Source organism: Ascaphus truei, chromosome 4 (genome assembly GCF_040206685.1).
Source record: "Ascaphus truei isolate aAscTru1 chromosome 4, aAscTru1.hap1, whole genome shotgun sequence".
In the NCBI taxonomy this organism is placed as follows: Eukaryota; Metazoa; Chordata; class Amphibia; order Anura; family Ascaphidae; genus Ascaphus; species Ascaphus truei.
This window is the reverse complement of record NC_134486.1, coordinates 33,420,637-33,440,654: the sequence shown is the minus strand read 5'-3', so window position 1 is coordinate 33,440,654 and position 20,018 is coordinate 33,420,637. Positions and strand designations below refer to the sequence as shown.

At 37.9% G+C, this 20,018-nt stretch overlaps 8 non-coding genes across 8 annotated transcripts; all 8 read right to left on the bottom strand.

Moving 5' to 3' along the window:
* Positions 1-129: 129 nt before the first annotated feature.
* On the bottom strand, positions 130-211 carry TRNAS-GCU (transfer RNA serine (anticodon GCU)). Its single transcript has one exon. It is a non-coding gene; the product is annotated as a tRNA-Ser (tRNA).
* A 2,436-nt stretch (positions 212-2,647) lies between these two features.
* Positions 2,648-2,729, bottom strand: TRNAS-GCU (transfer RNA serine (anticodon GCU)). Its single transcript has one exon. It is a non-coding gene; the product is annotated as a tRNA-Ser (tRNA).
* A 2,436-nt stretch (positions 2,730-5,165) lies between these two features.
* On the bottom strand, positions 5,166-5,247 carry TRNAS-GCU (transfer RNA serine (anticodon GCU)). Its single transcript has one exon. It is a non-coding gene; the product is annotated as a tRNA-Ser (tRNA).
* Positions 5,248-7,632: 2,385 nt separating this feature from the next.
* TRNAS-GCU (transfer RNA serine (anticodon GCU)) lies at positions 7,633-7,714 on the bottom strand. The gene has a single exon. It is a non-coding gene; the product is annotated as a tRNA-Ser (tRNA).
* Positions 7,715-10,144: 2,430 nt separating this feature from the next.
* On the bottom strand, positions 10,145-10,226 carry TRNAS-GCU (transfer RNA serine (anticodon GCU)). The gene has a single exon. It is a non-coding gene; the product is annotated as a tRNA-Ser (tRNA).
* A 2,430-nt stretch (positions 10,227-12,656) lies between these two features.
* TRNAS-GCU (transfer RNA serine (anticodon GCU)) lies at positions 12,657-12,738 on the bottom strand. Its single transcript has one exon. It is a non-coding gene; the product is annotated as a tRNA-Ser (tRNA).
* A 2,430-nt stretch (positions 12,739-15,168) lies between these two features.
* On the bottom strand, positions 15,169-15,250 carry TRNAS-GCU (transfer RNA serine (anticodon GCU)). Its single transcript has one exon. It is a non-coding gene; the product is annotated as a tRNA-Ser (tRNA).
* Positions 15,251-17,680: 2,430 nt separating this feature from the next.
* On the bottom strand, positions 17,681-17,762 carry TRNAS-GCU (transfer RNA serine (anticodon GCU)). Its single transcript has one exon. It is a non-coding gene; the product is annotated as a tRNA-Ser (tRNA).
* Positions 17,763-20,018: the final 2,256 nt, after the last annotated feature.

The following is a 20,018-nucleotide window of genomic DNA, read 5'->3' as shown; positions in this document are numbered from 1 at the left end:
ATGATCCTTCCATCTCTAATACAGTACCAGAAGTTCAGGGGTAGGATGAAATTAAAATAAATGGAGTCACTGACAGATATGGCAAGCGTTAAAAAACATGTTTAATTATCAGATATTAAACAAAGCATACGACGAGGATGGGATTCGAACCCATGCGTGCAGAGCACAATGGATTAGCAGTCCATCGCCTTAACCACTCGGCCACCTCGTCTTCTGTGCGCTGTACATTTAATCGTCTCAAACCAAGCCGATTTCAAAATGTACTAAAGTCCCTCATTTTTATTTTAGAACTGTTTATTTAGAGCATTTTCAACAGAAGTATAGGAGAAAATGATAACTTGTTAGATGTTCCTTAAGGTTTACCTCTCTCGATGTTGGTAAAAGCACAGCCAAAGGTGGAGGTTCCTTCTGCATTACGTAATTCTCAATCGTGCATCGACATGCTGATAATACGTGTGAAGACAGTATATCGATCTGTTTGGATATGATGCATCGTTCCAACGTTCCCACAACCTCTCCAGCATTTATTGGAGGACTCCCGAAACAATTTGTCAGCTCTATCTGTCACTAGATACTAAAACAAAGAGAACTTTATATCCATTTGTCTTTACATTTCTGTAGATTGAACTTTTAGATGTATCACTAGAGATAACTTCTCACTTCTCTAGTGATAAATTCATGCCCAGTTCTCTTTCCCAGTGTAGAATGTATGAAAGATTAGTATTTGGGTACACATCCTGTAAAATATTATATAGAAGAGAAATACAGTCTCCTATAAAGATAGAATTCAGGCACAGTTACAGTTTGTCAAAGCAGGTGATCCCACCTAACGTCCACCATGCAAATTCATTGAGTTTGTGAAATGTCGTAATTGGCGATAACGGAAAAACTCAGAGTGGGGAAGATCCTATTTTATTTGTTGTTCAGTGAATTCAGTGAAAGATTTTGACAATCAAGATTCAAAACAAGCAAGAAAGCTCTCAGTTTTGCAGCCTGTCATAGATTTTACACTGGAAAGTAGTAGTAACATAGGAGGCAAGTCCCGGGCTAGCCCAGCCCTCATGGCAAATTTATTCCAGTAAAATAAGAGAAATAGAAAAGATGAATGTCATCAATTTCTCCAGGGCGTTTTTAAGTGGGTATCCAAAGTATGTTTGTAAAGTGAGTGGGGGATAGTACATTGTCAACTTCCACCCAACATTAGAGATCAGTGTTGGCATGCCAGTCAGCGGGAGCTGAGAATTGTGTGGTCAGATAGAAGTTAAAGTTTGGGAGGACCAAGCCACCCCTGACCGCTGTTCTCTACAAATTGTCATAGATGTTCTTGTTTTCTTCCCCATCCATATGAATGTATTTATTTTTGACTATAAAGTATTCAATTCCCTCTGAGAGAGAGACATGGGGAGGGCCTGGAAAACATATAACAAATAACCTGGCAATTCTACCCAGCTATGAAATCTACAATTTTTCACATGAGTACAAATCTGTTAGAAGTGTCTTAAATAAAGGGGGTCATTTTCCATGTATAAATCAGCTTGGTCCTTTGTAATATAAATACCCAAGTATTTGATGAAAGATATTTCCAGCGGTAAGAAAAAGAGGTCTTGAGAGCTGCTTCCATAGCTTGATGCATACCTACAGTATAGCAAGAGCCTTTAGTTTAGTGACATTTATTTTGAAATCTGATATTGTACTAAAGGTATGTAATGTTTTTTTGGAAATTTGTTAGGGAAATCAGCGGATTAGTTAACATCAAAAGAATATCATCTGCAAAATAAACTCAATTTATATTCAGTCTCTCCCAACTGATGTCCCAAAATGTCTTGATTCTTCCTTATGCTTATAGCTAAGGGTTCAAAAGCCAATGCAAATATCAGTGGTTAATGGGGGCATCACCGGCGAGTACCATTTGATAAGAGAAAAGGTTCAGAGAGGAACCCACAGCATTGACTCTTGCAGTAGGGTAGTCGTACAGAGCAGATACAGCCCCCAAAAATCCTTCATAAAGAACATAAGGCCTTAGAGGTTATATTTCCCATTTAGTCTATCGAAGGCTTTCTCTGCCTCCAAAAAAAGTAGAACTAAGGGAATTTGTTTAGAACGTGCATAATATATAAGATTGAAATTTCTCTTGGTGGTGTCTGTTACTTGTCTCTTAGAGACAAAACCCACTCGGTCAGGTTGGATCATGGAAGGAAGAACCTCCCCTAATGTGTTTGCCATCATTTTGGTCTTTCATTTTCTATCAGTATTAAGTAAGGATGTAGGTCTGTAGTTTGAACAAAGAATGTGATCCCTCTTTAGGGAGAGTGACAATGATTGCCTACGGCCTTTCTGAAGTGAGTTTTAAAAGAGACATACAGTTATGAAACAATGGCAGAAGATGAGAGGTTAAGATATCAGAAAATGTCTTATAGTATTTATTTTAAAAAGCCGTCTGGGCCGCTTGACATTAATTTAAGGTAGAGTAACTGTATGCCCACTGACATCATTAATATTTCAACAGGGCAGTCCTGTTATGATCCTTCCATCTCTAATACAGTACCAGAAGTTCAGGGGTAGGATGAAATTAAAATAAATGGAGTCACTGACAGATATGGCAAGCGTTAAAAAACATGTTTAATTATCAGATTTTAAACAAAGCATACGACGAGGATGGGATTCGAACCCATGCGTGCAGAGCACAATGGATTAGCAGTCCATCGCCTTAACCACTCGGCCACCTCGTCTTCTGTGCGCTGTACATTTAATCGTCTCAAACCAAGCCGATTTCAAAATGTACTAAAGTCCCTCATTTTTATTTTAGAACTGTTTATTTAGAGCATTTTCAACAGAAGTATAGGAGAAAATGATAACTTGTTAGATGTTCCTTAAGGTTTACCTCTCTCGATGTTGGTAAAAGCACAGCCAAAGGTGGAGGTTCCTTCTGCATTACGTAATTCTCAATCGTGCATCGACATGCTGATAATACGTGTGAAGACAGTATATCGATCTGTTTGGATATGATGCATCGTTCCAACGTTCCCACAACCTCTCCAGCATTTATTGGAGGACTCCCGAAACAATTTGTCAGCTCTATCTGTCACTAGATACTAAAACAAAGAGAACTTTATATCCATTTGTCTTTACATTTCTGTAGATTGAACTTTTAGATGTATCACTAGAGATAACTTCTCACTTCTCTAGTGATAAATTCATGCCCAGTTCTCTTTCCCAGTGTAGAATGTATGAAAGATTAGTATTTGGGTACACATCCTGTAAAATATTATATAGAAGAGAAATACAGTCTCCTATAAAGATAGAATTCAGGCACAGTTACAGTTTGTCAAAGCAGGTGATCCCACCTAACGTCCACCATGCAAATTCATTGAGTTTGTGAAATGTCGTAATTGGCGATAACGGAAAAACTCAGAGTGGGGAAGATCCTATTTTATTTGTTGTTCAGTGAATTCAGTGAAAGATTTTGACAATCAAGATTCAAAACAAGCAAGAAAGCTCTCAGTTTTGCAGCCTGTCATAGATTTTACACTGGAAAGTAGTAGTAACATAGGAGGCAAGTCCCGGGCTAGCCCAGCCCTCATGGCAAATTTATTCCAGTAAAATAAGAGAAATAGAAAAGATGAATGTCATCAATTTCTCCAGGGCGTTTTTAAGTGGGTATCCAAAGTATGTTTGTAAAGTGAGTGGGGGATAGTACATTGTCAACTTCCACCCAACATTAGAGATCAGTGTTGGCATGCCAGTCAACGGGAGCTGAGAATTGTGTGGTCAGATAGAAGTTAAAGTTTGGGAGGACCAAGCCACCCCTGACCGCTGTTCTCTACAAATTGTCATAGATGTTCTTGTTTTCTTCCCCATCCATATGAATGTATTTATTTTTGACTATAAAGTATTCAATTCCCTCTGAGAGAGAGACATGGGGAGGGCCTGGAAAACATATAACAAATAACCTGGCAATTCTACCCAGCTATGAAATCTACAATTTTTCACATGAGTACAAATCTGTTAGAAGTGTCTTAAATAAAGGGGGTCATTTTCCATGTATAAATCAGCTTGGTCCTTTGTAATATAAATACCCAAGTATTTGATGAAAGATATTTCCAGCGGTAAGAAAAAGAGGTCTTGAGAGCTGCTTCCATAGCTTGATGCATACCTACAGTATAGCAAGAGCCTTTAGTTTAGTGACATTTATTTTGAAATCTGATATTGTACTAAAGGTATGTAATGTTTTTTTGGAAATTTGTTAGGGAAATCAGCGGATTAGTTAACATCAAAAGAATATCATCTGCAAAATAAACTCAATTTATATCCAGTCTCTCCCAACTGATGTCCCAAAATGTCTGGATTCTTCCTTATGCTTATAGCTAAGGGTTCAAAAGCCAATGCAAATATCAGTGGTTAATAGGGGCATCACCGGCGAGTACCATTTGATAAGAGAAAAGGTTCAGAGAGGAACCCACAGCATTGACTCTTGCAGTAGGGTAGTCGTACAGAGCAGATACAGCCCCCAAAAATCCTTCATAAAGAACATAAGGCCTTAGAGGTTATATTTCCCATTTAGTCTATCGAAGGCTTTCTCTGCCTCCAAAAAAAGTAGAACTAAGGGAATTTGTTTAGAACGTGCATAATATATAAGATTGAAATTTCTCTTGGTGGTGTCTGTTACTTGTCTCTTAGAGACAAAACCCACTCGGTCAGGTTGGATCATGGAAGGAAGAACCTCCCCTAATGTGTTTGCCATCATTTTGGTCTTTCATTTTCTATCAGTATTAAGTAAGGATGTAGGTCTGTAGTTTGAACAAAGAATGTGATCCCTCTTTAGGGAGAGTGACAATGATTGCCTACGGCCTTTCTGAAGTGAGTTTTAAAAGAGACATACAGTTATGAAACAATGACAGAAGATGAGAGGTTAAGATATCAGAAAATGTCTTATAGTATTTATTTTAAAAAGCCGTCTGGGCCGCTTGACATTAATTTAAGGTAGAGTAACTGTATGCCCACTGACATCATTAATATTTCAACAGGGCAGTCCTGTTATGATCCTTCCATCTCTAATACAGTACCAGAAGTTCAGGGGTAGGATGAAATTAAAATAAATGGAGTCACTGACAGATATGGCAAGCGTTAAAAAACATGTTTAATTATCAGATTTTAAACAAAGCATACGACAAGGATGGGATTCGAACCCATGCGTGCAGAGCACAATGGATTAGCAGTCCATCGCCTTAACCACTCGGCCACCTCGTCTTCTGTGCGCTGTACATTTAATCGTCTCAAACCAAGCCGATTTCAAAATTTACTAAAGTCCCTCATTTTTATTTTAGAACTGTTTATTTAGAGCATTTTCAACAGAAGAATAGGAGAAAATGATAACTTGTTAGATGGTCCTTAAGGTTTACCTCTCTCGATGTTGGTAAAAGCACAGCCAAAGGTGGAGGTTCCTTCTGCATTACGTAATTCTCAATCGTGCATCGACATGCTGATAATACGTGTGAAGACAGTATATCGATCTGTTTGGATATGATGCATCGTTCCAACGTTCCCACAACCTCTCCAGCATTTATTGGAGGACTCCCGAAACAATTTGTCAGCTCTATCTGTCACTAGATACTAAAACAAAGAGAACTTTATATCCATTTGTCTTTACATTTCTGTAGATTGAACTTTTAGATGTATCACTAGAGATAACTTCTCACTTCTCTAGTGATAAATTCATGCCCAGTTCTCTTTCCCAGTGTAGAATGTATGAAAGATTAGTATTTGGGTACACATCCTGTAAAATATTATATAGAAGAGAAATAAAGTCTCCTATAAAGATAGAATTCAGGCACAGTTACAGTTTGTCAAAGCAGGTGATCCCACCTAACGTCCACCATGCAAATTCATTGACTTTGTGAAATTTCGTAATTGGCGATAACGGAAAAACTCAGAGTGGGGAAGATCCTATTTTATTTGTTGTTCAGTGAATTCAGTGAAAGATTTTGACAATCAAGATTCAAAACAAGCAAGAAAGCTCTCAGTTTTGCAGCCTGTCATAGATTTTACACTGGAAAGTAGTAGTAACATAGGAGGCAAGTCCCGGGCTAGCCCAGCCCTCATGGCAAATTTATTCCAGTAAAATAAGAGAAATAGAAAAGATGAATGTCATCAATTTCTCCAGGGCGTTTTTAAGTGGGTATCCAAAGTATGTTTGTAAAGTGAGTGGGGGATAGTACATTGTCAACTTCCACCCAACATTAGAGATCAGTGTTGGCATGCCAGTCAACGGGAGCTGAGAATTGTGTGGTCAGATAGAAGTTAAAGTTTGGGAGGACCAAGCCACCCCTGAATTGAATGTATTTATTTTTGACTATAAAGTATTCAATTCCCTCTGAGAGATAGACATGGGGAGGGCCTGGAAAACATATAACAAATAACCTGGCAATTCTACCCAGCTATGAAATCTACAATTTTTCACATGAGTACAAATCTGTTAGAAGTGTCTTAAATAAAGGGGGTCATTTTCCATGTATAAATCAGCTGAGTCCTTTGTAATATAAATACCCAAGTATTTGATGAAAGATATTTCCAGCGGTAAGAAAAAGAGGTCTTGAGAGCTGCTTCCATAGCTTGATGCATACCTACAGAATAGCAAGAGCCTTTAGTTTAGTGACATTCATTTTGAAATCTGATATTGTACTAAAGGTATGTCATGTTTTTTTGGAAATTTGTTAGGGAAATCAGTGGATTAGTTAACATTAAAAGAATATCATCTGCAAAATAAACTCAATTTATATTCAGTCTCTCCCAACTGATGTCCCAAAATGTCTGGATTCTTCCTTATGCTTATAGCTAAGGGTTCAAAAGCCAATGCAAATATCAGTGGTTAATGGGGGCATCACCGGCGAGTACCATTTGATAAGAGAAAAGGTTCAGAGAGGAACCCACAGCATTGACTCTTGCAGTAGGGTAGTCGTACAGAGCAGATACAGCCCCCAAAAATCCTTCATAAAGAACATAAGTCCTTAGAGGTTATATTTCCCATTTAGTCTATCGAATGCTTTCTCTGCCTCCAAAAAAAGTAGAACTAAGGGAATTTGTTTAGAACGTGCATAATATATAAGATTGAAATTTCTCTTGGTAGTGTCTGTTACTTGTCTCTTAGAGACAAAACCCACTAGGTCAGGTTGGATCATGGAAGGAAGAACCTCCCCCAATGTGTTTGCCATCATTTTGGTCTTTCATTTTCTATCAGTATTAAGTAAGGATGTAGGTCTGTAGTTTGAACAAAGAATGTGATCCCTCTTTAGGGAGAGTGACAATGATTGCCTACGGCATTTCTGAAGTGAGTTTTAAAAGAGACATACAGTACAGCTATGAAACAATGACAGAAGATGAGAGGTTAAGATATCAGAAAATGTCTTATAGTATTTATTTTAAAAAGCCGTCTGGGCCGCTTGACATTAATTTAAGGTAGAGTAACTGTATGCCCACTGACATCATTAATATTTCAACAGGGCAGTCCTGTTATGATCCTTCCATCTCTAATACCAGAAGTTCAGGGGTAGGATGAAATTAAAATAAATGGAGTCACTGACAGATATGGCAAGCGTTAAAAAACATGTTTAATTATCAGATATTAAACAAAGCATACGACGAGGATGGGATTCGAACCCATGCGTGCAGAGCACAATGGATTAGCAGTCCATCGCCTTAACCACTCGGCCACCTCGTCTTCTGTGCGCTGTACATTTAATCGTCTCAAACCAAGCCGATTTCAAAATGTACTAAAGTCCCTCATTTTTATTTTAGAACTGTTTATTTAGAGCATTTTCAACAGAAGTATAGGAGAAAATGATAACTTGTTAGATGTTCCTTAAGGTTTACCTCTCTCGATGTTGGTAAAAGCACAGCCAAAGGTGGAGGTTCCTTCTGCATTACGTAATTCTCAATCGTGCATCGACATGCTGATAATACGTGTGAAGACAGTATATCGATCTGTTTGGATATGATGCATCGTTCCAACGTTCCCACAACCTCTCCAGCATTTATTGGAGGACTCCCGAAACAATTTGTCAACTCTATCTGTCACTAGATACCAAAACAAAGAGAACTTTATATCCATTTGTCTTTACATTTCTGTAGATTGAACTTTTAGATGTATCACTAGAGATAACTTCTCACTTCTCTAGTGATAAATTCATGCCCAGTTCTCTTTCCCAGTGTAGAATGTATGAAAGATTAGTATTTGGGTACACATCCTGTAAAATATTATATAGAAGAGAAATACAGTCTCCTATAAAGATAGAATTCAGGCACAGTTACAGTTTGTCAAAGCAGGTGATCCCACCTAACGTCCACCATGCAAATTCAATGAGTTTGTGAAATGTCGTAATTGGCGATAACGGAAAAACTCAGAGTGGGGAAGATCCTATTTTATTTGTTGTTCAGTGAATTCAGTGAAAGATTTTGACAATCAAGATTCAAAACAAGCAAGAAAGCTCTCAGTTTTGCAGCCTGTCATAGATTTTACACTGGAAAGTAGTAGTAACATAGGAGGCAAGTCCCGGGCTAGCCCAGCCCTCATGGCAAATTTATTCCAGTAAAATAAGAGAAATAGAAAAGATGAATGTCATCAATTTCTCCAGGGCGTTTTTAATTGGGTATCCAAAGTATGTTTGTAAAGGGAGTGGGGGATAGTACATTGTCAACTTCCACCCAACATTAGAGATCAGGGTTGGCATGCCAGTCAACGAGAGCTGAGAATTGTGTGGTCAGATAGAGTTTGGGAGGACCAAGTCACCCCTGACTGATGTTCTCTACAAATTGGTCATAGATGTTCTTGTTTTCTTCCCCATCCATATGAATGTATTTATTTTTGACTATAAAGTATTCAATTCCCTCTGAGAGATAGACATGGGGAGGGCCTGGAAAACATATAACAAATAACCTGGCAATTCTACCCAGCTATGAAATCTACAATTTTTCACATGAGTACAAATCTGTTAGAAGTGTCTTAAATAAAGGGGGTCATTTTCCATGTATAAATCAGCTGGGTCCTTTGTAATATAAATACCCAAGTATTTGATGAAAGATATTTCCAGCGGTAAGAAAAAGAGGTCTTGAGAGCTGCTTCCATAGCTTGATGCATACCTACAGAATAGCAAGAGCCTTTAGTTTAGTGACATTCATTTTGAAATCTGATATTGTACTAAAGGTATGTCATGTTTTTTTGGAAATTTGTTAGGGAAATCAGTGGATTAGTTAACATTAAAAGAATATCATCTGCAAAATAAACTCAATTTATATTCAGTCTCTCCCAACTGATGTCCCAAAATGTCTGGATTCTTCCTTATGCTTATAGCTAAGGGTTCAAAAGCCAATGCAAATATCAGTGGTTAATGGGGGCATCACCGGCGAGTACCATTTGATAAGAGAAAAGGTTCAGAGAGGAACCCACAGCATTGACTCTTGCAGTAGGGTAGTCGTACAGAGCAGATACAGCCCCCAAAAATCCTTCATAAAGAACATAAGTCCTTAGAGGTTATATTTCCCATTTAGTCTATCGAAGGCTTTCTCTGCCTCCAAAAAAAGTAGAACTAAGGGAATTTGTTTAGAACGTGCATAATATATAAGATTGAAATTTCTCTTGGTAGTGTCTGTTACTTGTCTCTTAGAGACAAAACCCACTAGGTCAGGTTGGATCATGGAAGGAAGAACCTCCCCCAATGTGTTTGCCATCATTTTGGTCTTTCATTTTCTATCAGTATTAAGTAAGGATGTAGGTCTGTAGTTTGAACAAAGAATGTGATCCCTCTTTAGGGAGAGTGACAATGATTGCCTACGGCATTTCTGAAGTGAGTTTTAAAAGAGACATACAGTACAGCTATGAAACAATGACAGAAGATGAGAGGTTAAGATATCAGAAAATGTCTTATAGTATTTATTTTAAAAAGCCGTCTGGGCCGCTTGACATTAATTTAAGGTAGAGTAACTGTATGCCCACTGACATCATTAATATTTCAACAGGGCAGTCCTGTTATGATCCTTCCATCTCTAATACCAGAAGTTCAGGGGTAGGATGAAATTAAAATAAATGGAGTCACTGACAGATATGGCAAGCGTTAAAAAACATGTTTAATTATCAGATATTAAACAAAGCATACGACGAGGATGGGATTCGAACCCATGCGTGCAGAGCACAATGGATTAGCAGTCCATCGCCTTAACCACTCGGCCACCTCGTCTTCTGTGCGTTGTACATTTAATCGTCTCAAACCAAGCCGATTTCAAAATGTACTAAAGTCCCTCATTTTTATTTTAGAACTGTTTATTTAGAGCATTTTCAACAGAAGTATAGGAGAAAATGATAACTTGTTAGATGTTCCTTAAGGTTTACCTCTCTCGATGTTGGTAAAAGCACAGCCAAAGGTGGAGGTTCCTTCTGCATTACGTAATTCTCAATCGTGCATCGACATGCTGATAATACGTGTGAAGACAGTATATCGATCTGTTTGGATATGATGCATCGTTCCAACGTTCCCACAACCTCTCTAGCATTTATTGGAGGACTCCCGAAACAATTTGTCAACTCTATCTGTCACTAGATACCAAAACAAAGAGAACTTTATATCCATTTGTCTTTACATTTCTGTAGATTGAACTTTTAGATGTATCACTAGAGATAACTTCTCACTTCTCTAGTGATAAATTCATGCCCAGTTCTCTTTCCCAGTGTAGAATGTATGAAAGATTAGTATTTGGGTACACATCCTGTAAAATATTATATAGAAGAGAAATACAGTCTCCTATAAAGATAGAATTCAGGCACAGTTACAGTTTGTCAAAGCAGGTGATCCCACCTAACGTCCACCATGCAAATTCAATGAGTTTGTGAAATGTCGTAATTGGCGATAACGGAAAAACTCAGAGTGGGGAAGATCCTATTTTATTTGTTGTTCAGTGAATTCAGTGAAAGATTTTGACAATCAAGATTCAAAACAAGCAAGAAAGCTCTCAGTTTTGCAGCCTGTCATAGATTTTACACTGGAAAGTAGTAGTAACATAGGAGGCAAGTCCCGGGCTAGCCCAGCCCTCATGGCAAATTTATTCCAGTAAAATAAGAGAAATAGAAAAGATGAATGTCATCAATTTCTCCAGGGCGTTTTTAATTGGGTATCCAAAGTATGTTTGTAAAGGGAGTGGGGGATAGTACATTGTCAACTTCCACCCAACATTAGAGATCAGGGTTGGCATGCCAGTCAACGAGAGCTGAGAATTGTGTGGTCAGATAGAAGTTAAAGTTTGGGAGGACCAAGTCACCCCTGACTGATGTTCTCTACAAATTGGTCATAGATGTTCTTGTTTTCTTCCCCATCCATATGAATGTATTTATTTTTGACTATAAAGTATTCAATTCCCTCTGAGAGATAGACATGGGGAGGGCCTGGAAAACATATAACAAATAACCTGGCAATTCTACCCAGCTATGAAATCTACAATTTTTCACATGAGTACAAATCTGTTAGAAGTGTCTTAAATAAAGGGGGTCATTTTCCATGTATAAATCAGCTTGGTCCTTTGTAATATAAATACCCAAGTATTTGATGAAAGATATTTCCAGCAGTAAGAAAAAGAGGTCTTGAGAGCTGCTTCCATAGCTTGATGCATACCTACAGTATAGCAAGAGCCTTTAGTTTAGTGACATTCATTTTGAAATCTGATATTGTGCTAAAGGTATGTAATGTTTTTTTGGAAATTTGTTAGGGAAATCAGTGGATTAGTTAACATTAAAAGAATATCATCTGCAAAATAAACTCAATTTATATTCAGTCTCTCCCAACTGATGTCCCAAAATGTCTGGATTCTTCCTTATGCTTATAGCTAAGGGTTCAAAAGCCAATGCAAATATCAGTGGTTAATGGGGGCATCACCGGCGAGTACCATTTGATAAGAGAAAAGGTTCAGAGAGGAACCCACAGCATTGACTCTTGCAGTAGGGTAATCATACAGAGCAGATACAGCCCCCAAAAATCCTTCATAAAGAACATAAGTCCTTAGAGGTTATATTTCCCATTTAGTCTATCGAAGGCTTTCTCTGCCTCCAAAAAAAGTAGAACTAAGGGAATTTGTTTAGAACGTGCATAATATATGATTGAAATTTCTCTTGGTGGTGTCTATAACTTGTCTCTTAGAGACAAAACCCACTAGGTCAGGTTGGATTATGGAAGGAAGAACCTCCCCCAATGTGTTTGCCATCATTTTGGTCTTTCATTTTCTATCAGTATTAAGTAAGGATGTAGGTCTGTAGTTTGAACAAAGAATGTGATCCCTCTTTAGGGAGAGTGACAATGATTGCCTACGGCCTTTCTGAAGTGAGTTTTAAAAGAGACATACAGTTATGAAACAATGACAGAAGATGAGAGGTTAAGATATCAGAAAATGTCTTATAGTATTTATTTTAAAAAGCCGTCTGGGCCGCTTTACATTAATTTAAGGTAGAGTAACTGTATGCCCACTGACATCATTAATATTTCAACAGGGCAGTCCTGTTATGATCCTTCCATCTCTAATACCAGAAGTTCAGGGGTAGGATGAAATTAAAATAAATGGAGTCACTGACAGATATGGCAAGCGTTAAAAAACATGTTTAATTATCAGATATTAAACAAAGCATACGACGAGGATGGGATTCGAACCCATGCGTGCAGAGCACAATGGATTAGCAGTCCATCGCCTTAACCACTCGGCCACCTCGTCTTCTGTGCGCTGTACATTTAATCGTCTCAAACCAAGCCGATTTCAAAATGTACTAAAGTCCCTCATTTTTATTTTAGAACTGTTTATTTAGAGCATTTTCAACAGAAGTATAGGAGAAAATGATAACTTGTTAGATGTTCCTTAAGGTTTACCTCTCTCGATGTTGGTAAAAGCACAGCCAAAGGTGGAGGTTCCTTCTGCATTACGTAATTCTCAATCGTGCATCGACATGCTGATAATACGTGTGAAGACAGTATATCGATCTGTTTGGATATGATGCATCGTTCCAACGTTCCCACAACCTCTCCAGCATCTATTGGAGGACTCCCGAAACAATTTGTCAACTCTATCTGTCACTAGATACCAAAACAAAGAGAACTTTATATCCATTTGTCTTTACATTTCTGTAGATTGAACTTTTAGATGTATCACTAGAGATAACTTCTCACTTCTCTAGTGATAAATTCATGCCCAGTTCTCTTTCCCAGTGTAGAATGTATGAAAGATTAGTATTTGGGTACACATCCTGTAAAATATTATATAGAAGAGAAATACAGTCTCCTATAAAGATAGAATTCAGGCACAGTTACAGTTTGTCAAAGCAGGTGATCCCACCTAACGTCCACCATGCAAATTCAATGAGTTTGTGAAATGTCGTAATTGGCGATAACGGAAAAACTCAGAGTGGGGAAGATCCTATTTTATTTGTTGTTCAGTGAATTCAGTGAAAGATTTTGACAATCAAGATTCAAAACAAGCAAGAAAGCTCTCAGTTTTGCAGCCTGTCATAGATTTTACACTGGAAAGTAGTAGTAACATAGGAGGCAAGTCCCGGGCTAGCCCAGCCCTCATGGCAAATTTATTCCAGTAAAATAAGAGAAATAGAAAAGATGAATGTCATCAATTTCTCCAGGGCGTTTTTAATTGGGTATCCAAAGTATGTTTGTAAAGGGAGTGGGGGATAGTACATTGTCAACTTCCACCCAACATTAGAGATCAGGGTTGGCATGCCAGTCAACGAGAGCTGAGAATTGTGTGGTCAGATAGAAGTTAAAGTTTGGGAGGACCAAGTCACCCCTGACTGATGTTCTCTACAAATTGGTCATAGATGTTCTTGTTTTCTTCCCCATCCATATGAATGTATTTATTTTTGACTATAAAGTATTCAATTCCCTCTGAGAGATAGACATGGGGAGGGCCTGGAAAACATATAACAAATAACCTGGCAATTCTACCCAGCTATGAAATCTACAATTTTTCACATGAGTACAAATCTGTTAGAAGTGTCTTAAATAAAGGGGGTAATTTTCCATGTATAAATCAGCTTGGTCCTTTGTAATATAAATACCCAAGTATTTGATGAAAGATATTTCCAGCAGTAAGAAAAAGAGGTCTTGAGAGCTGCTTCCATAGCTTGATGCATACCTACAGTATAGCAAGAGCCTTTAGTTTAGTGACATTCATTTTGAAATCTGATATTGTGCTAAAGGTATGTAATGTTTTTTTGGAAATTTGTTAGGGAAATCAGTGGATTAGTTAACATTAAAAGAATATCATCTGCAAAATAAACTCAATTTATATTCAGTCTCTCCCAACTGATGTCCCAAAATGTCTGGATTCTTCCTTATGCTTATAGCTAAGGGTTCAAAAGCCAATGCAAATATCAGTGGTTAATGGGGGCATCACCGGCGAGTACCATTTGATAAGAGAAAAGGTTCAGAGAGGAACCCACAGCATTGACTCTTGCAGTAGGGTAATCATACAGAGCAGATACAGCCCCCAAAAATCCTTCATAAAGAACATAAGTCCTTAGAGGTTATATTTCCCATTTAGTCTATCGAAGGCTTTCTCTGCCTCCAAAAAAAGTAGAACTAAGGGAATTTGTTTAGAACGTGCATAATATATGATTGAAATTTCTCTTGGTGGTGTCTATAACTTGTCTCTTAGAGACAAAACCCACTAGGTCAGGTTGGATTATGGAAGGAAGAACCTCCCCCAATGTGTTTGCCATCATTTTGGTCTTTCATTTTCTATCAGTATTAAGTAAGGATGTAGGTCTGTAGTTTGAACAAAGAATGTGATCCCTCTTTAGGGAGAGTGACAATGATTGCCTACGGCCTTTCTGAAGTGAGTTTTAAAAGAGACATACAGTTATGAAACAATGACAGAAGATGAGAGGTTAAGATATCAGAAAATGTCTTATAGTATTTATTTTAAAAAGCCGTCTGGGCCGCTTGACATTAATTTAAGGTAGAGTAACTGTATGCCCACTGACATCATTAATATTTCAACAGGGCAGTCCTGTTATGATCCTTCCATCTCTAATACCAGAAGTTCAGGGGTAGGATGAAATTAAAATAAATGGAGTCACTGACAGATATGGCAAGCGTTAAAAAACATGTTTAATTATCAGATATTAAACAAAGCATACGACGAGGATGGGATTCGAACCCATGCGTGCAGAGCACAATGGATTAGCAGTCCATCGCCTTAACCACTCGGCCACCTCGTCTTCTGTGCGCTGTACATTTAATCGTCTCAAACCAAGCCGATTTCAAAATGTACTAAAGTCCCTCATTTTTATTTTAGAACTGTTTATTTAGAGCATTTTCAACAGAAGTATAGGAGAAAATGATAACTTGTTAGATGTTCCTTAAGGTTTACCTCTCTCGATGTTGGTAAAAGCACAGCCAAAGGTGGAGGTTCCTTCTGCATTACGTAATTCTCAATCGTGCATCGACATGCTGATAATACGTGTGAAGACAGTATATCGATCTGTTTGGATATGATGCATCGTTCCAACGTTCCCACAACCTCTCCAGCATCTATTGGAGGACTCCCGAAACAATTTGTCAACTCTATCTGTCACTAGATACCAAAACAAAGAGAACTTTATATCCATTTGTCTTTACATTTCTGTAGATTGAACTTTTAGATGTATCACTAGAGATAACTTCTCACTTCTCTAGTGATAAATTCATGCCCAGTTCTCTTTCCCAGTGTAGAATGTATGAAAGATTAGTATTTGGGTACACATCCTGTAAAATATTATATAGAAGAGAAATACAGTCTCCTATAAAGATAGAATTCAGGCACAGTTACAGTTTGTCAAAGCAGGTGATCCCACCTAACGTCCACCATGCAAATTCAATGAGTTTGTGAAATGTCGTAATTGGCGATAACGGAAAAACTCAGAGTGGGGAAGATCCTATTTTATTTGTTGTTCAGTGAATTCAGTGAAAGATTTTGACAATCAAGATTCAAAACAAGCAAGAAAGCTCTCAGTTTTGCAGCCTGTCATAGATTTTACACTGGAAAGTAGTAGTAACATAGGAGGCAAGTCCCGGGCTAGCCCAGCCCTCATGGCAAATTTATTCCAGTAAAATAAGAGAAATAGAAAAGATGAATGTCATCAATTTCTCCAGGGCGTTTTTAATTGGGTATCCAAAGTATGTTTGTAAAGGGAGTGGGGGATAGTACATTGTCAACTTCCACCCAACATTAGAGATCAGGGTTGGCATGCCAGTCAACGAGAGCTGAGAATTGTGTGGTCAGATAGAAGTTAAAGTTTGGGAGGACCAAGTCACCCCTGACTGATGTTCTCTACAAATTGGTCATAGATGTTCTTGTTTTCTTCCCCATCCATATGAATGTATTTATTTTTGACTATAAAGTATTCAATTCCCTCTGAGAGATAGACATGGGGAGGGCCTGGAAAACATATAACAAATAACCTGGCAATTCTACCCAGCTATGAAATCTACAATTTTTCACATGAGTACAAATCTGTTAGAAGTGTCTTAAATAAAGGGGGTCATTTTCCATGTATAAATCAGCTTGGTCCTTTGTAATATAAATACCCAAGTATTTGATGAAAGATATTTCCAGCAGTAAGAAAAAGAGGTCTTGAGAGCTGCTTCCATAGCTTGATGCATACCTACAGTATAGCAAGAGCCTTTAGTTTAGTGACATTCATTTTGAAATCTGATATTGTGCTAAAGGTATGTAATGTTTTTTTGGAAATTTGTTAGGGAAATCAGTGGATTAGTTAACATTAAAAGAATATCATCTGCAAAATAAACTCAATTTATATTCAGTCTCTCCCAACTGATGTCCCAAAATGTCTGGATTCTTCCTTATGCTTATAGCTAAGGGTTCAAAAGCCAATGCAAATATCAGTGGTTAATGGGGGCATCACCGGCGAGTACCATTTGATAAGAGAAAAGGTTCAGAGAGGAACCCACAGCATTGACTCTTGCAGTAGGGTAATCATACAGAGCAGATACAGCCCCCAAAAATCCTTCATAAAGAACATAAGTCCTTAGAGGTTATATTTCCCATTTAGTCTATCGAAGGCTTTCTCTGCCTCCAAAAAAAGTAGAACTAAGGGAATTTGTTTAGAACGTGCATAATATATGATTGAAATTTCTCTTGGTGGTGTCTATAACTTGTCTCTTAGAGACAAAACCCACTAGGTCAGGTTGGATTATGGAAGGAAGAACCTCCCCCAATGTGTTTGCCATCATTTTGGTCTTTCATTTTCTATCAGTATTAAGTAAGGATGTAGGTCTGTAGTTTGAACAAAGAATGTGATCCCTCTTTAGGGAGAGTGACAATGATTGCCTACGGCCTTTCTGAAGTGAGTTTTAAAAGAGACATACAGTTATGAAACAATGACAGAAGATGAGAGGTTAAGATATCAGAAAATGTCTTATAGTATTTATTTTAAAAAGCCGTCTGGGCCGCTTGACATTAATTTAAGGTAGAGTAACTGTATGCCCACTGACATCATTAATATTTCAACAGGGCAGTCCTGTTATGATCCTTCCATCTCTAATACCAGAAGTTCAGGGGTAGGATGAAATTAAAATAAATGGAGTCACTGACAGATATGGCAAGCGTTAAAAAACATGTTTAATTATCAGATATTAAACAAAGCATACGACGAGGATGGGATTCGAACCCATGCGTGCAGAGCACAATGGATTAGCAGTCCATCGCCTTAACCACTCGGCCACCTCGTCTTCTGTGCGCTGTACATTTAATCGTCTCAAACCAAGCCGATTTCAAAATGTACTAAAGTCCCTCATTTTTATTTTAGAACTGTTTATTTAGAGCATTTTCAACAGAAGTATAGGAGAAAATGATAACTTGTTAGATGTTCCTTAAGGTTTACCTCTCTCGATGTTGGTAAAAGCACAGCCAAAGGTGGAGGTTCCTTCTGCATTACGTAATTCTCAATCGTGCATCGACATGCTGATAATACGTGTGAAGACAGTATATCGATCTGTTTGGATATGATGCATCGTTCCAACGTTCCCACAACCTCTCCAGCATCTATTGGAGGACTCCCGAAACAATTTGTCAACTCTATCTGTCACTAGATACCAAAACAAAGAGAACTTTATATCCATTTGTCTTTACATTTCTGTAGATTGAACTTTTAGATGTATCACTAGAGATAACTTCTCACTTCTCTAGTGATAAATTCATGCCCAGTTCTCTTTCCCAGTGTAGAATGTATGAAAGATTAGTATTTGGGTACACATCCTGTAAAATATTATATAGAAGAGAAATACAGTCTCCTATAAAGATAGAATTCAGGCACAGTTACAGTTTGTCAAAGCAGGTGATCCCACCTAACGTCCACCATGCAAATTCAATGAGTTTGTGAAATGTCGTAATTGGCGATAACGGAAAAACTCAGAGTGGGGAAGATCCTATTTTATTTGTTGTTCAGTGAATTCAGTGAAAGATTTTGACAATCAAGATTCAAAACAAGCAAGAAAGCTCTCAGTTTTGCAGCCTGTCATAGATTTTACACTGGAAAGTAGTAGTAACATAGGAGGCAAGTCCCGGGCTAGCCCAGCCCTCATGGCAAATTTATTCCAGTAAAATAAGAGAAATAGAAAAGATGAATGTCATCAATTTCTCCAGGGCGTTTTTAATTGGGTATCCAAAGTATGTTTGTAAAGGGAGTGGGGGATAGTACATTGTCAACTTCCACCCAACATTAGAGATCAGGGTTGGCATGCCAGTCAACGAGAGCTGAGAATTGTGTGGTCAGATAGAAGTTAAAGTTTGGGAGGACCAAGTCACCCCTGACTGATGTTCTCTACAAATTGGTCATAGATGTTCTTGTTTTCTTCCCCATCCATATGAATGTATTTATTTTTGACTATAAAGTATTCAATTCCCTCTGAGAGATAGACATGGGGAGGGCCTGGAAAACATATAACAGATAACCTGGCAATTCTACCCAGCTATGAAATCTACAATTTTTCACATGAGTACAAATCTGTTAGAAGTGTCTTAAATAAAGGGGGTCATTTTCCATGTATAAATCAGCTGGGTCCTTTGTAATATAAATACCCAAGTATTTGATGAAAGATATTTCCAGCGGTAAGAAAAAGAGGTCTTGAGAGCTGCTTCCATAGCTTGATGCATACCTACAGTATAGCAAGAGCCTTTAGTTTAGTGACATTCATTTTGAAATCTGATATTGTACTAAAGGTATGTCATGTTTTTTTGGAAATTTGTTAGGGAAATCAGTGGATTAGTTAACATTAAAAGAATATCATCTGCAAAATAAACTCAATTTATATTCAGTCTCTCCCAACTGATGTCCCAAAATGTCTGGATTCTTCCTTATGCTTATAGCTAAGGGTTCAAAAGCCAATGCAAATATCAGTGGTTAATGGGGGCATCACCGGCGAGTACCATTTGATAAGAGAAAAGGTTCAGAGAGGAACCCACAGCATTGACTCTTGCAGTAGGATAGTCGTACAGAGCAGATACAGCCCCCAAAAATCCTTCATAAAGAACATAAGTCCTTAGAGGTTATATTTCCCATTTAGTCTATCGAAGGCTTTCTCTGCCTCCAAAAAAAGTAGAACTAAGGGAATTTGTTTAGAACGTGCATAATATATGATTGAAATTTCTCTTGGTGGTGTCTGTTACTTGTCTCTTAGAGACAAAACCCACTAGGTCAGGTTGGATCATGGAAGGAAGAACCTCCCCCAATATGTTTGCCATCATTTTGGTCTTTCATTTTCTATCAGTATTAAGTAAGGATGTAGGTCTGTAGTTTGAACAAAGAATGTGATCCCTCTTTAGGGAGAGTGACAATGATTGCCTACGGCCTTTCTGAAGTGAGTTTTAAAAGAGACATACAGTTATGAAACAATGACAGAAGATGAGAGGTTAAGATATCAGAAAATGTCTTATAGTATTTATTTTAAAAAGCTGTCTGGGCCGCTTGACATTAATTTAAGGTAGAG